We start from the raw sequence: 16,477 nt of genomic DNA on the forward strand, positions 1-16,477 counted from the left end.
TATGACAAACGTGTCTTAGTTCTTGGGTGGTGTGAACAGGGTCTTACTGACCTGATCATTTTCTGTGCATGTGTCATGTGTTCTGATCATATATTTCTATGTAGACGTCACGCTCTGGTCTGGAGATCTGCTGCCAGTCTAAGCATTGCGGGCCAATCTCGATCCGATGTTTCCGCCCGACCAACTGTGCCCTAAATGTGGAAACTTTTGCCTCTGGTCTGTATCTCTCTTTTTGGATTTGTTTTGACTTTGTTCGTTACATATAGTTTAAAACTGGACATTTGAGCTGAGACTAAGCACCCCAGATAGCGACCTACTCAGCCTGACATTTTTAGTCCTGCATCCCAGACGACCCTTCTTGTATGGGCCAGTGGGACTCTTGGAGTTGATGTGCCAATTCTCATCATAGATTCTATAGATGTGAAATGACTCATGAGTTGCAGTTCACTTGTGGCATTTTTATCATTGTGACAATCTGGGGTCAAGATGTCGCCCAATGACTTCGTAGATCATTAAAAAAAATCTTAGGCGAGTCCATACTATCATATAATTGAAAGTGATGCAGAGGGGATGAAAGCCTCCAGCATGCCAGGAACTCATATTTAGGATAAGGTGACAGAAGGGATAGATAAACCGGACAGGGACAGTGTGGAGCGGAGGAGGACAAGGCTCAGAGGGTCCAATAGAAGAGGAGAAGGAGTATTGAGAAAAAGCAATGGGGGGAGGGTGGCCGGGAATGGAGGGAGAGAGATAATAGGGGAGGAGAGGAAGAGGGGGAGGGAGGAAGGCTGTTGCATGAAACAAGCACACAAAGGACCAGGGTTGTGAAAGAGAGAGAGAAAAACCAAGCCGGGCAGGAAGCAGCATCTCGGAGCCAGGGTGGCCAGGAATGAGGTGAGTGCAGTGACCATTGGAAGGAATACCCAGTCATTTATCCCCAAAATCACAGCAATATGCCGGCAGAGCGCCACCCGTCACTGGCAATGGGAAAATCGGGCGAGTATCCTCACAAGATGCAAACCAGGACTATTCCGCTAACAGCGAAATCTAATAGGCGTAATCATAAAGCCTGATATATGGTTTTCAGGGAACGAGGCATAACAGGGGAGAATAAGCAAATCTAAGCATCCATCCAGTGGTGGGAGCAAACTTTATTCAGCGACAGATGTAGCAGGGCCCAAATTGTCAACTGTCTGGGGCTAGATCACTATTAAGTTATGTATCCCCAGTGTCTCATCAACTTTGCTGAAGTATGTATGGAATGTTCAGCTCTGCTACATCCTCATTATATGTGTGTAGTATGAGCCCGGACAAGATTGTGGAGCCAGGTCATCGGCGCAATTTGTATTGTGTTTGCATGTACGTGTCATTGTAACAACACAGATGGTCATAAGTGACAAGGGTGCAGATGTATGGTAGCGACAGATGTTCGCTGTTACACCCTTTACATGTATTTGAATGAAAACCAGGGTCCTTTACTTTCTGCTCTTGCCTTCTTACCATGCTACTGTTAAGAGAGTCTCTGAGTAGACAGTGCCATTGTAGCACTAATATATATATATATATATATATATATTAGTTATGTTGTATGGATAGAGGCTAGTGTGTGTGTATATTATTTACTATATATGCTTGTGCACAATGCATTATAGGTACAGATTCATTACTGCAGACCTGATCCAATTTCTTGCAAGCCGGCAATAATAATGACGCTGAATCTCAGCTGCTCTGTCTAGAGTATAAATATAGAAATGGTCTGACTATAATGTATACACTGCGCTCGAGCTGCCGCGAGAGGTGGGGAAGTGACGACTGAGTGAGTCCATCCTTTAAGAAGCCAAAACAATGTACGGTATATTGGCCAATAGTTTATAATAAGACATAAGAAAGGAACCTCAGTCTTCCAATCCATTCTCTACATACATGCTTGCAATCATCCATTAGGTCCCCGGTGGTTGCATCCTATACAGGTACTTATTGTCTAATGTAGTATTGATGTGAAAGTTCTGTTGTTTTTTCCTCCTCCTGGATATTCAGACATTTCGTACTTAGATTAGTTTGAAGGAAAACTTGGTGATGAGCAATATTACAGCTCTTTGAGGGTTTGTCATTACTACAGTTACCAATAATAAAAGAGATCATCAGCGATGTCCCCCACCAGTGACCCTATAACCAGCAGGTTTGACTTGGGTGAATGTGTTATTTTAGGAACAGATAAGTGACTGTCAGACACCTGATGCCTCTTATCTCACCAGGTAACTGAACAGGTAAGCGATGACCCGCCACATGCTGTTCATTTACTGTGAGAAATGGGAGATGGTAATATTGCCCCCACACCCGGTCGTCCATCCTTGGTGAATTACACCTACGTACGAGCATGGCTGTCCTAGCTGTGTTTTCAGCTACTTCACACCACAGTATAGCAGGTGTATTTTCTCTATTTTACGGCTGCAAGTCCTGGCCCTGACAACTTGCCTCGAACTTAAAGCACATACAGGTGCTTCTCACAAAATTAGAATATCATCAAAATGTTAATTTATTTCAGTTCTTCAATACAAAAAGTGAAATTCATGTATTATATAGAGTCATTACAAACAGAGTGATCTATTTCAAGTGTTTATTTCTGTTAGTTTTGATGATTATTGCTTACAGCCAATGAAAACCCAAAAGTCATTATCTCATTAAAACAGAATAATTAACAAAAAGCACCTGCAAAGGCTTCCTAAGCGTTTAAAAAGGTCCCTTAGTCTGTTTCAGTAGGTTCCACAATCATGGGGAAGACTGCTGACTTGACAGATATCCAGAAGGCAGTCATTGACTCACTCCACAAGGAGGGTAAGCCACAAAAGGTTATTGCTAAAGAAGCTGGCTGTTCACAGAGTGCTGTATTCAAGCATATTAATGGAAAGTTGAGTGGAAAGAAAAAGTGTGGTAGAAAAAGTGCACAAGCAAACAGGATAACCGCAGCCTTGAAAGGATTGTTAAGAAAAGGTCATTTAAAAATTTGCTGCTGGAGTCATTGCATCAAGAGCCACCACACACAGACTTAACAGGACATGGGCTACAAGTATCGCATTCCTTGTATCTAGCCACTCATGACCAATAGACAACACCAGAAGCGTCTTACCTGGGCCAAGGAGAAAAAGAATCGGACTGTTGCTCAGTGGTACAAGGTGTTGTTTTCAAATGAAAGTAAATTTTGCATTTAATTTGGAAATCAAGGTCCCAGAGTCTGGAGGAAGAGTGGAGAGGCACGCAATCCAAGCTGCTTGAGGTCTAGTGTGAAGTTTCCACAATCAGTGATGGTTTGGGGAGCCATGTCATCTACTGGTGTAGGTCCACTGTGTTTTAGCAAGACCAAAGTCAGCGCAGCTGTCTACCAGGAAATTTTAGAGCACTTCATGCTTCCCTCTGCCGACAAGCTTTTTGGAAATGGAAATTTCATTCTCGAGCAGAACTTGGCACCTGTCCACACTGCCAAAAGGACCAATAACTGGTGTAAAAACAACAGTATCACTGTGCTTGATTGGCCAGCAAACTCGCCTGACCTTAACCCCATAGAGAATCTATGGTGTATTGTCAAGAGGAAGATGAGAGACACCAGACCCAACAATGCAGACAAGCTGAAGGCTGCTATCAAAGCAACCTGGGCTTCCATAACACCTCAGCAGTGCTGCAGGCTGATCTCCTCCATGCCACACCGCATTGATGCAGTAACTGATGCAAAAGGAGCCCCGACCAAGTATTGAGTGCATTTACTGAACATACATTTCAGTAGGCCAACATTTTGGATTTTAAAATCATTTTTTCAAGCTGGTGTTATAAAGTATTTTAATTTACTGAGATAATGACTTTTGGGTTTTCATTGGCTGTAAGCCATAATCATCAACATTAACAGAAATTAACACGTGAAATACATAACTCTGTTTGTAATGACTCTATATAATATGAGTTTCACTTTTTGTATTGAAGAACTGAAATAAATTAACTTTTTGATATTTTAATTTTGTGAGACGCACCTGTATATGCTTTGGATGCTCTTAGTTTGGATCATGGAATACATAAGAGTCTGGACTTGTGACTGTAATGTGGACAAGAAAATATGGCTGCTATATGGTCATATGATTAAGTCTGTCACTTTTAAAGGGAATCTGTCACCCTTTTTTTTCGGCTTGCAGCTGCCGGCATAGACATCGGGGGCTCATCTACAGCATTCTGTAGTGCTGTAGATAAGCCTCCGATGTAACTTCAAGATAAGAAAAACACATTATATTATACTCACCGGGGTGGGCGGTCCGGTGGGCGTTGCGGTCCGGTCCGACGCCTCCCTTCTTCATGCGATGACATCCTCTTCTCCCGTCCTGTAATGGCTGTGGCGCAAGCGCACTGCTCTGCCCTGTTGAGGGCAGAGCAGAGTCCTGCAGTGCGCAGGCGTCGAGAGAGGTCTGGCGCCTGCGCACTGCAGAATTCTGCTCTGCCCTCAACAGGGCAGAGCAGTGCACTTGCGCCGCAGCCATTACAGGACGGGAGAAGAGGACGTCATCGCATGAAGAAGGGAGGCGTCGGACCGGACCGCAACGCCCACCGGACCAGACCGCCCACCCCGGTGAGTATAATATAACGTGTTTTTCTTATCTTTCAGGTTACATCGGAGGCTTATCTACAGCATTACAGAATGCTGTAGATAAGCCCCCGTTGTCTATGCTAGCAGCTGCAAGCCGAAAAAAAAGGGTGACAGATTCCCTTTAAGGTCTCCTGCAAATGTCCATGTTTCCAGTACGTGTGACATGCATTGCTTTCACGGATTACACATACCCATTACCTATACCGCTGTGCACTTGTGCCTGTTTTTACATGGACTCTGACTGACTGAGCAAAACACACGGAGACATGTCCATTTTTTTTTCCAGCAGCACAGATGAAAAGGGCCAATACAAGACTATGGGTTCGTGCAAAATACGTTCAGCATATGGATGGTATCAGTGAACGTACAATCTGTGTGCTGTCCGTGTTTAACATTGTAAAGTATAGGTGAGGCTTATAGATGACATACTGATAGAAAACATGGACACATGTATATGTCATGGACACACTGATGATAAAAAGGAACACACGGATGACACACTGATGGCAAAAAGGGACACGTGGATGACACACTGATGGTAAAAACGGACATACTGATGGAAAACATGGACACACTGATGGTAAAAAGGGACACATGGATTACACAGTGATGGTAAACACAGACGCACTGATAGTAAAAACGGACTCGGACCATATACAGATGGTAAAAACAAACACACGAATCGTATACTGATGGTAAAAGCAGACACACGGACCGTACACTGATGGTAAAAACAGACATATGGACCTTACATTCATGGTAAACACAGACACACTGATGGTAAAAACGAACACACAGACCTTACACTGATGGAAACACACTGATGACATACTGATAGAAAACATGGACACACGTATGACACACTGATGGCAAAAAGGGACACTTGGATGACACACTGATGGAATACACTGATGACTCCAGTACTGGTTCTTCATGTACATGTTTTGTACGGATGTGTGACAGAGGCCTAAAATTCTCAGCAGAACTTTTTCTTGGACCCTTGGTATTATTGTAGTGACTGGACTTGGACTCCGGTCATAATTTTGTTTCTATGTTCTGATGTTATGACCTTCAAAATATGTAACCGAGTCCAATATCGCTTTCTTTGCTACTGTAAAGAGTGTGCCTGTATATCTTGCATCTCTCTGAAAATATTCGAGATATTTCAGGGAAATTTCCTCCTGCTGCCCATAAGTGTGTTCAACTGTGCACATAATAGATGGTTTGAGAACCGTAGCAATATACCAGCTGAAGTCCTTGAGTCATTTTTTATCTGTTGATCTGCTAGAAATTCCCTTTTTTCTTAGGCCAGTTTCACAAGTCCACCAGTATGGACCGAGATGTCCTTCCTGTCAATGGCTCAGCATCCTCATTTAATGCCTATGAGGCTGTTGAGTTTGGACCTTGAGACCCGCAGGATGTTCCGACATTACGGTTTGTACTCGGACTGTGACTGTTGGTCATGTGAAACCGGTCTAAGGCTGAGTTCAGACGGACATATTTCACGGTATATGGACCGCAATGTCCGCATTACGACGGGTCTCCCAACCCGAACTTACAGCCTCATGCATCTATGAGGCGGCAGTTCAGGTCAGAAGACTCCGCAGTCAGTCCCACCTTTGCCATCTGTATATGAGCTGTGAAATAAGTCCGTCTGAACATGGTCTTAGTTCTAGTTGTTTTTTGGAAAGCAAGGTGAAGACCCTCTTGGCCGCCATTAACAACTCTCACATATTACTCAGTTTTCTCAGTAATTATTTAGTGATGCATCTGTGTTTTTAGCAGTCAGGGGTATCTTAGCCATGTTGGTGGTCACCCAGCATAGATAGGATCATTACTTATTAATGACATTTTTTTTACAGAGAAAATAATAGTAGGCCTCATGACTAAAAAGCAAGGCAGACATGAAATGGAGCCGTTGCCCATGGTAACACACAAGATGGTAGCTTTCACTTCTTAAAGTAGATTGTAATTGGTAGCAATGACTCCATTTTACATCGGCATTGTTTTTAGATACAAGATCAGAATGTTTTCCTGTCACGATGTAGCTCTTGCTGTGTAATAAGGCAGCTGGGGCCTATCAGTTCAGAGTCTCATGGGAGTCATGTCTCACATAGCTTTTATTAAAGGGGCAATGCTCATAAATGTGCTGTATCACGCAGTGTAAAAAGTTTGTATCCTCGCTGACCTCATAGACCTGGCAAGTCTCAGATCTCTTTGTGTAATCAGCAGAACCGTGGTTTATCATCCAATAATTGATGAGGAAAAAGGGGGACAGACAGGCGGCAGAGGTAGTGGTCGGACTGAGGCGTCCGTGCCTGAAGAGGCGCATGTGCCCCTGTCACACAGGAAGACATGACTAGGTGCAATAGTGGGGGGCTGTCATAGATTTTACATTGGGGCCTTGATGGGAGCTTCAAGTTACACTTCTGGTAATAGACATAGGGCTGCCAGAAATGAGAAGTCATGAACATCTGGATAAGAAAAAAAAATTCTGTCCAGAGGGAGTATAAAATGCAGATGGATAAGTTGAATTTCAGTCATCTGGCCAACAGTTTGCCTCCCCATAAACATATATTCTTCTTAACTGAGCAGGGATCCCATATATACAAGGATATTCTTGTAGGAAGACAATAAGATACGCTAGGATTGAAGAGGTTCTCGAGCTGGACAAATCAATGGCTTCTATAGGAATGCTCGTCTCCCGAATCAGCCAGTGTAAACAGGTTGCCAATTACCAGGAGAGCAGGCAGAACGCTCGTTCTTCATGTGAAATCATTTTTAGGCTATGTACCCACGTATGCAGAAAAAAACGGACTCCTTCCCAGGAAAAACGCGCTTTTTTATACGCGACTTTTGCGCGTTTTTTAATGCGTTTTTACAGGAGCATCCTCCTGCTCATAAAATATAGTTAAAAATGCGGATTTTTCCGTGAAATTAATGAGCATGCTGCGTTTTTTACCGTGATGCGTTTTTTTCGCGGTAAAAACGCATCAATGTGCACAAAAAGTGCGGAATTCATTAAAATGAATGGGATGCTTCTTGTATGCGATTTTGAAGCATTTTTACCAGGAAAAACGCTTAAAAATGCTTATGTGGGTACACAGCCTTAGGGTATGTACACTCTGATATTTTTTTTCCATGCTTTCTGCAGTGGAAAATAAGCAGAAACTCCACATTTATTAGGATAATTTGAAGAGTTTCCACTCATTGTCAGCTCCAAGAACGTTCAAAAAAACTGTCAACATATCCTGTGGAAAAAAATAAGAAAATATCCTTCAACTTGCTTTAAAAAAAAAAATCCTCAATCTCGGCAGCACATCCTACTGTCTGAACTTGTGCTGCCGAGTACAATGTCAGCCTCTGTGCACAGAATGATCCATTACGGATAGTTTTGTGCACAATTCGTCTGTTAAACAACTTCTGATGGGTAAACTTGTAACTGATTGATGGTCATTAACTGCTTCCATCAGTCAGTGTCAAAAAGCCCTAAGCATGGACCATTAACATCAGCAAGGTCTGACTCTCCAGTGGGTGTAGCGCCCCCTTATATGGTACATCGGGCACCACTGTTCTCATAAAGCACCCATATACTTTAGACTAAAGTCAGCCAAACTTGCCAAAATCGCCAGGATCAAGCGGCGGTCGAGTATTGAACGCTCGGTGATCCCTGCTGAAGGAGGGAGTCAGGAGAGATGGTTGTCATTCAGCAGACACCTGTCTAATGTGTATGTGTGACTTTGCTATTGCTCTGCCTGTCCCATTTTCTTTCATTAGGCAAAGCTGTAGAAATATGAGACACAGCAGCTACGTGAAGAGGTGGTTGCCGGACTTGCTGCGGTATTTTGGCATATTCAATCAGCTGATCGCAAGACTCAGACTTCCACCAATTTGATATTCGTGGTCTGAACTAAGAATAGTTCTTCGATTTTGTGGAACTGGAGAACCCCTTTAATTTTTTTTTTTAGTCTGATTTCCTTTTCCCTTGATGTGACAACACTAATCTGTGATCTGCTGTCTGAAAAACTAAAATGGTGTCAAAGATTTTAATATATGTTGGAAAATGCTGATATGTGATCTTCTGACAATCTATAGTAATTGGTGAGCCGGTATCTTTTCCATAGAGTCCCCCAAAATTGGCTGAATCTTTGTTCACGTATCTAAAGGTTCATTTAGAGAAGGCAGTTATTGGCCAACGAGTATTTGTATGATTGCTCATTCCCGATTGTTGGCCGCCGGAAGCATTCTGCAAATCTCCTAACGAACCAGCAAAACTCTTTATTCATTGGGTGATCAAATCGTTGATGCCTGCAAAAAGCAAACCCCATTGTCCGCAGCATATTGCCCTGTACGGCTAAAAGTTTTGAGAGTAAGACAAATGTTGGTTTTCACAACGTTTGTTGCGTCAGTGTTTTTAGATTTTATTTTGGTCAGATGTTTCTATTGTTACTGAAGTAGAATTATCAGCATTTTGTAAGTTTTTAAACTTTTACTGATATACATCAATTTTATGTAAAAACTCTGTTTACAGTGTTGACTCTTTTATTTAAAGACTTCTGCAATTCACCGTAGCATGCTGGATATCGGCTTCTTGGCCAAATCCTGACTGAGGACATCCCATTCCTGACTAATCAGTGTGTGGTTTTGATTCACCACAGGGTCTCAATGGGATTGAAATCTGGGGAGTTTCCTAGACATGGATCCAAAATTTTAAATTTTTTCTTAGTTATCACTTTTACCTTGTTATATGATGCTCCATCATACTGGAAAAAGCATTGTTCATCACCACATTGCTCCTGGATTGTTGGGAGAAGTTGCTCTTCAAGGATATTTAGATACCATTCTTTATTTGTGACAGTGTTCTTAGGAAAAATTGTATGTGAGCCCCCTCCCTACATATGAATGATATCAGGATGCTTTACTCTTGGCATGACAAAACTCATGGTAGCCTTCACCTTTTCTTCTCTGGACAATCATTCTTCCAGATGTCCTAAGTAGTCTGAAAAGAGTCTTCATCAGAGAAAATAACTTTGTTGGACTGTAGAGAACTGGGGTAAAGTCATTTTCTCTGATGCAGTCCTGAAACCATTCATGTGTGGGGTTGCTTTTCATCTATTGAGTGTCATCAGTCATAATTTTGCCTAGGAACACTGCCATGAATAAAAAAAATGGTTCTACACTTTCTCTAAGAGCAACTTCTCCCAACAATCCAGGAGTAATTTGTAAATTAACATTTTTTTTCCAGCCTGATGGAGCACTTGATGAGCAAACTATTGAATTTTTGGGTCCATGGCCAGGAAACTCCCCCAATCGCAATTCCAATGAGAACCTGTTGAAAATCCTCAAAAGAGGGAGGACAAGCAAAACACAGAAATTGTAGTAGACTCCAATCACTGATTTAGACAAGAATAGGTTGTCCTCAGTCGAGAGTTGGCCCAGAAGTCGATATCCAGCTGCCAAGGCGAATTGCAGAAGCGTTGAAAAATACGGGTCAACACTGTACATATTGAGTCTTTTACATAATCTTGATGTATTTGACAATGAAACTGTAAAACTTATAAAATGTTTCTAACTGTGCTTTAAAAAACATAGAAAAATCTGACTTAAACCTCAAAAAACATTGAAGCACCAAATTTTATGAAAATCAAAATTTGTGTTAGTTTCAAAACTTTTGGCCACGACTGTAAACAAGGGATCTGCTGTCAATAACCTGATGCTGTTTGAGGACTGAATAGTTTTAATGATCGTTCTGTTGCCTTTGGCCTTCAATGTCTATTATGCTGACTGGCAGACTGTTTAGCTACATTAGGTAAAGAGGGTTTGGACCATCCTTTTCCCCAGATAGGGCCATAAATGTCAGGTAGTTGCTTACCCCACTATAAAAATACCATATCTGTTGGGCTAATCTGAACAGACCTTGTTTATGTTGGAGGCAAGGAAAAATGCTATTGCATGTCTATGACCACCTAATCATCAGTAAGTTACAATTTATTTTCTGGCCCGATCTTTTGTTCCTTCTAGATAAGTAGTGCCTAAGTTTGCAGTTGATCATCTGCTCATCTCCATGACCCTTATACACCATAGATTAAAGTGTACCAACAATCTAATGTGTATGGAGGCTTTCTTTATTTTCCCTTGGGTAAGAACTTACAGATATAATACAGACCAGACCATTTGTATGCTTATGTGAACCATCCTAAAAGAGGTTGTCACACAAACAAAGTGCATTTTAATGAATAGATCCTAATAATAATACGTTTCTGTGTTGAGATATTCTTTTACATGTGCCCCTGATATGTACTGTTATTTACTGTGTCTGACCACATAGAGCTGCTCTAGTTCATGGTCGGCACATACCACACCTCCTGCCTAGAGGGGTTATGTGTAATGCATAATTAACTTATGATAAGTGAGTATATAGATGAAACATCAGGGGCTCACATATGTTTGTTTGTGTGAGTTAAAACATTTCCTTGTTTGTTTTATAACAGGAGTGAATGTTTCTGCAATGTCACAATCCCTGTCAGTTCAGCATAAAAAAAGTCAGTGACATAAAAGCTCAGTCGCCACAGGAGTTCCTAAGTCACTAACTTGATTTATGATTAGCTTGGAGGGCTATAGACATGGCAGAAACACTTGTTCCTATGATAAAACAGGCAGGGAAATATATTACCTGAGAAAGCAGCAGTTGTGAGCCCCTCTTTTTTCATTTGTATACTCCCTTATTATAAGTCAGTAATGTCTCCCCCTGGCCAAAAGCTATGTTATGGTGCCAACTATGAACTGGAGAAGCTCAGCATGGTCAGACACTGCCATTACACAGAATTCCACATAAAATTAATGTAGGAATAGAAAGGCACAAGCCAAAATATAAAATAACATTTTATTCATAGATAGTTAAAAAATAACAAGACAAGGAAATTTCCAAAAATTGCCAGGATCAAATAGTTACACCAAGAAACAAGTCCAACAATGTAGAAGTCAAAAAACACCCAGAGGACAAGCAGTCATAGAATCCATAAAATACAATATTTTATTCATGATACGTATAAATGTGGACATAACAGTACATGGAATGGGGGGGGAAAACACGTGCACAATGGTAATAGGGACCAAGCACACTGTAAACACAACGCCAGGCAATTGTACAATATACAAGATAACTGCATGCCCTTAATAGGAAGTCAGGGAAACATGATATGGGTACATACATCCATGAGTACTTTACAGTAATATCACGTAGCAAGTGCTAAAGAAAAAGGGCCATTGCAGAACTAATGTTCAAAAAATAGATATCATGCCAAATGGATCATAATAATTATGGCATGATTACCTGAGCGAGGTGAGGGCAGAGAGATCGGTTCTGTCCCCGACGCGCGTTTCGGAGCCTATAGCTCCTTCATCAGGGGCCGTGGTAGATGGGCGCAACCACCAGGATTATATAACGCGCCCGCCGGAAGTCCCATGGGCGCGCGAGCTGCCCGTCATGCACTGGTAGGGTCCACACAGCGGCGCAGCCGGAAACACGCGGGCCCACGTGTTCCGGCGTCGCCAAGCAGGAGGAGTCCATCATCTGGCCGACAGACAGCGCGCACGCGCATAGGTGAAACCGCCATTTTGGAAAAGGGCAAATTAAAGGGCACAACAAACAATGTAAAACGAAACAAAAGTGAGATGCTGCGTGTAATTTAAATAGGAATATAACGTCAAGGCACCAAAAAGGGACCCTTAAGACATAAATGGGCCCAAAACAATCTATATTTAGTATGGTATAAATACATACAAAATGTGAATGTGAATAAGCATATTAGGCCATACACAATCAGATCACATCATATACATTCTAGGGTAGGTATCCATCAATAAAGGCAACAATAACCTTAATTTTATATATGTCCCGTATATTGGGTACACATAATAACACTCTGCATATAAAGAGCATATCCACCTGTGCACATATAGACATGTCCATGGCATTATATATGTAAGAATATAGCCACGCACAATTTGTACATGTCTGGTATATATAGGTGTATATCTACAAACACACATGCACGCCAATGCATATATCAAGTTCAAGACACAATATAAATTATCAGAAGGCAAATACATGGGATGCATACAATGCACTACCATGTAATATAGGCCCCTGCCCGGCAAAAAAAGGGGTTATATAAATATATAACCCCTTTTTTTTAAGAAACACACAGCATTAGATTAACTAGTGACATAGTAACTACATTCTAGGCCAAAGAAGAGGAACAACAGTATATTAAACATAATATATAAATAACACCATGGTAGATATGTAGATCCATTTTTGGCCAGTTTTCTTCATACATCTTCAGAAGACCTTCCGACATCATCCACAATCTCCAAAAGACATCAAGTCATATTTATAATACTACAAAAAATAAAAAGAGAATAAAATGAGAAAAAATCCAGAAACCACAGTGGTCACGTAGATGCTCATCTAGACGGAGCTACAAAAACGGGACATAGGAGATGTTTTCATTGAATCCATATGGGTGAATGGTACCTAAAGTCCAGATCCATCTCGTTTCTGACCTGGCTAGACGGTTGAATAGTTTACCACCCCTTATGTTAATATTAAGAGCTTCAATGCCCCGAATTCTGAGTAGTGTAGCATTACAATGGTGGAATTCCTTAAAATGCCTAGGCAAAGTCTTTAAACTCGAATTATCAATGCAGACAGAGGCAGCCTGTATCCCCAAGACATGCTCCCTTATACGGACTTTTAACTGTCGTGACGTCATGCCCACATAGATTAATCCACAGGGACATGTGGCATAATATATCACGTACCGAGTGGTACATGATATATGCTGCTTGATGGTGAATATTTTGGTACCATCATAATTGGTAATGGTACCATCATAATTGGTAAATGAGGTGCTCCGTTCTACATTGGGGCAGGCTACACATCTGCCGCATGGAGTACATCCATGCCTGGCTGAAATATCATCCAAAAAAGTATGTACTGGATAACCAACGTAATGACTAGCTACCAACTGATCCCTCAAATTCCTAGCCCTTCTAAAAGTGATGGACGGATATTCTGGGAGAAATTTAGTTAAGATCGGATCAACCTTGAGGATGGGCCAATCCTTTATCGTTGCATCACGCATCATCCCATGCTGGGAATGAAAAGAAGTGACAAATCTGACAGTGTCATTCCCTTCAGGTTTATTACGATTCCTGTAGAGCAGGTCATTACGGGCTGCATGTTTCGCTCGTTGATAAGCCTTTTTAACGCTCCGTCTACTATACCCGCGTGCAAGGAAACGCATTTTTAACTCATTAGCTCGAATCTCAAAATCCGCATCGCTGGAACAGATGCGACGAAGTCGCAAGAACTGCCCCACAGGAATAGCCTTAATGAGGTGATGCGGATGACAGGAAGAGGCATGAAGTAAGGTATTGGTGGATGTCTCCTTACAGACGGATATTTATCGTATCATTCCACCTGCATCTCTTCTAATGGAAACATCCAGAAAGTTGATCTTCACTGGATCCCAAGTCAAAGCGAGTCTAATATTGAGATCATTACTGTTCAAAGCGGACACAAATTGCAGAAGCTCGGTGGAGCTACCCTGAAAGGTAAAGAAGATATCGTCGATGTAGCGTGCCCATAACTGGACACGCTCAATCGACCCCTGTTTATCAGACAGGAAGAGGTCCCTCTCCCACAGCCCCAAAAAGAGATTGGCATAGAATGGCCAGAAGGCCGCACCCATGGCAGTCCCCTGGAGCTGCAGGTAGAGTGATCCCTTGAACACAAAAAAGTTGTATGTGAGAGTGAACTCAAGAAGCTCCAGGATGAGCACGTAATTTAACTCTAAAAGTGCATTTTGATACTGCAATGGTTCATGAACATGATGATTTTCCTGCTGCAGGCGGTTTGCGCAGTTCACATAATAGGGTTTTCATGACTTCTTTTAAAGAACAAATGTCTTTGAATAACCTCAGACAATTGGAGAGTGAAACTAGTGTGTCTGACTATGTTAATCTTAATGACACTTCTGACATGTGTTTTTCTGATTATTACCCTGTGAAATTGAGACCAGCTGCACTGGATTTTTTTCAGGAGGCTATAGAGAATGATTTGATAAATCTTAGTAAAAATCTGGAAAAAAGTCATGGTTTTAGGCTATGTGCACACACTGCGGATTGGTCTGCGGATTTTTATCTGCAGAACCGCAGGTAAAACCGCAGGTAAAATACCTGCAGTTTTACCTGCAGTTTGGCCTGCGGTTTTGCCCTGCGGTTTGACACCTGGACAATGGAATAGGTGGCAAACCGCAGCAGAATCCTGCGGATTTAAAACCGCAGCTTTTCCGCAGTTAAAAATCCGCAGCATGTGCACAGCAGAATGTTAATCCCATAGGATAACATGCTACTGTACACTGTCTGCAGAACTGCTGCAGCCAAAACCGCAGCAGAACCGCAGCAAAAACCGCAGTGTGTGCACATAGCCTTAATCTTAGCCTTTCTGAACAGAAATCCATTGCTGAACTTCAAGACAACTCTGACCTCCTTGTTCTGCAAGCAGACAAAGGAGGCGCTGTTGTGACTATGAATGCTGGTCTTTACAAGAAACTTAACCTGCAGGATCTGGAGGACATGAGTACTTACATTGAGTTGAGACAGGATCCTACATTAGACTTTAATAAAAAAATGAATGTCTTGTTACATGAAGGGCTAGGAACGAGTGCCATTACAAACAAAATTATGAAGTATCTGTATGTAGAGAATCCCATTATTCCAGTTTATCACTCACTTCCTAAGGTTCATAAAGAAATTTTTCCTCCACCAATGAGACCTATAGTCTCTGGTATAGGTTCCTTTAGTGAAAGGCTTGGAGAATGGGTGGATCATTTTTTGAAACCTCTAGTCCCATTGACACCCAGTTTTCTTGGGGATTCCAGGGATGTTGTTGGAGTCTTGGAGAGAATACGGTGGCAGAAGAATTATGTTTGGTTGTTATGTGATGTGGTGGGACTTTATCCCTCTATTCCACATCATATAGCCCTAAGATGCATTAGGTACTATTTACATCGATACAGCTCATATGACATAAACATCCAAAATTTTATTATTTCTGCAATAGAGTTTCTCCTTGAACACAACTATTTTTCATTTAATAATAGATTTTTCTTACAAGCACAGGGCGTTAGCACGGGAGCACGCTTTTCCCCGTCCCTTGCTAATATAGTTATGGCTACATGGGAGAAAAATTTCATTTTTTGTGATGACAACCCTTATAAAGATGGTATTGTTTGGCTAGGAAGATGTATTGATGATTTGGTGTTTATTTGGGATAAAAATGTTCTGGGAGATACTTTTATTAGTGATTTTATCAACTATCTAGATACCAACGACGACAATCTTAAATTTACCTGTTCAGTACATAATTTTTCGGCCAATTTTTTGGACTTGACTCTAGCAGGTGATTTGATCACACATCAGATTAATATTTCACATACCGAAAAAATACGTATTGCAACAGTATTCTAACGGCGAATTCTAATCATCCCAAACATACTATTAAAAACATTCCTCTTGGTGAATTGATTCAGCTAAAAAGAAATAGCACACAAGAATCCATCTATAAAAAAGAAGCGCATTTAGCCTGCACCAGATTAAGTGAGCGAGGTTATCCCAGTTATTATTTGGAAAGAGCAAAAAAACTGGTAGATAATATGGATAGAGCCCATTTGCTGCACTCTAAAAATAAAAAGACGAAATGCAATAATATTGGAAATGGTTTGAATAAAGTTACTTTTACTACATCTTTTAGTCCCCAGTATCATAATATTGTTGCGATCATTA

At 41.4% G+C, this 16,477-nt stretch overlaps 1 protein-coding gene across 2 annotated transcripts in view; it reads left to right on the forward strand.

Annotated features, from left to right (window-relative positions):
- Positions 1 to 16,477, forward strand: part of LIMD2 (LIM domain containing 2) — a 64,348-nt gene that overhangs the window by 14,408 nt on the left and 33,463 nt on the right. The window contains exon 1 of one of the 2 annotated variants that reach the window (XM_073582405.1): positions 780 to 894. The exons of the other annotated variant lie outside the window; for it this stretch is intronic. The gene's annotated coding sequence lies outside the window, so the exon portion shown is untranslated. Of the gene's footprint in view, positions 1 to 779; positions 895 to 16,477 lie in introns of those variants that run through there. 2 annotated transcript variants of the gene reach the window in all.

Source organism: Dendrobates tinctorius, unplaced genomic scaffold, assembly GCF_039654945.1.
Source record: "Dendrobates tinctorius isolate UK_male_01 unplaced genomic scaffold, ASM3965494v1 ptg000071l, whole genome shotgun sequence".
Classification (NCBI taxonomy): Eukaryota; Metazoa; Chordata; class Amphibia; order Anura; family Dendrobatidae; genus Dendrobates; species Dendrobates tinctorius.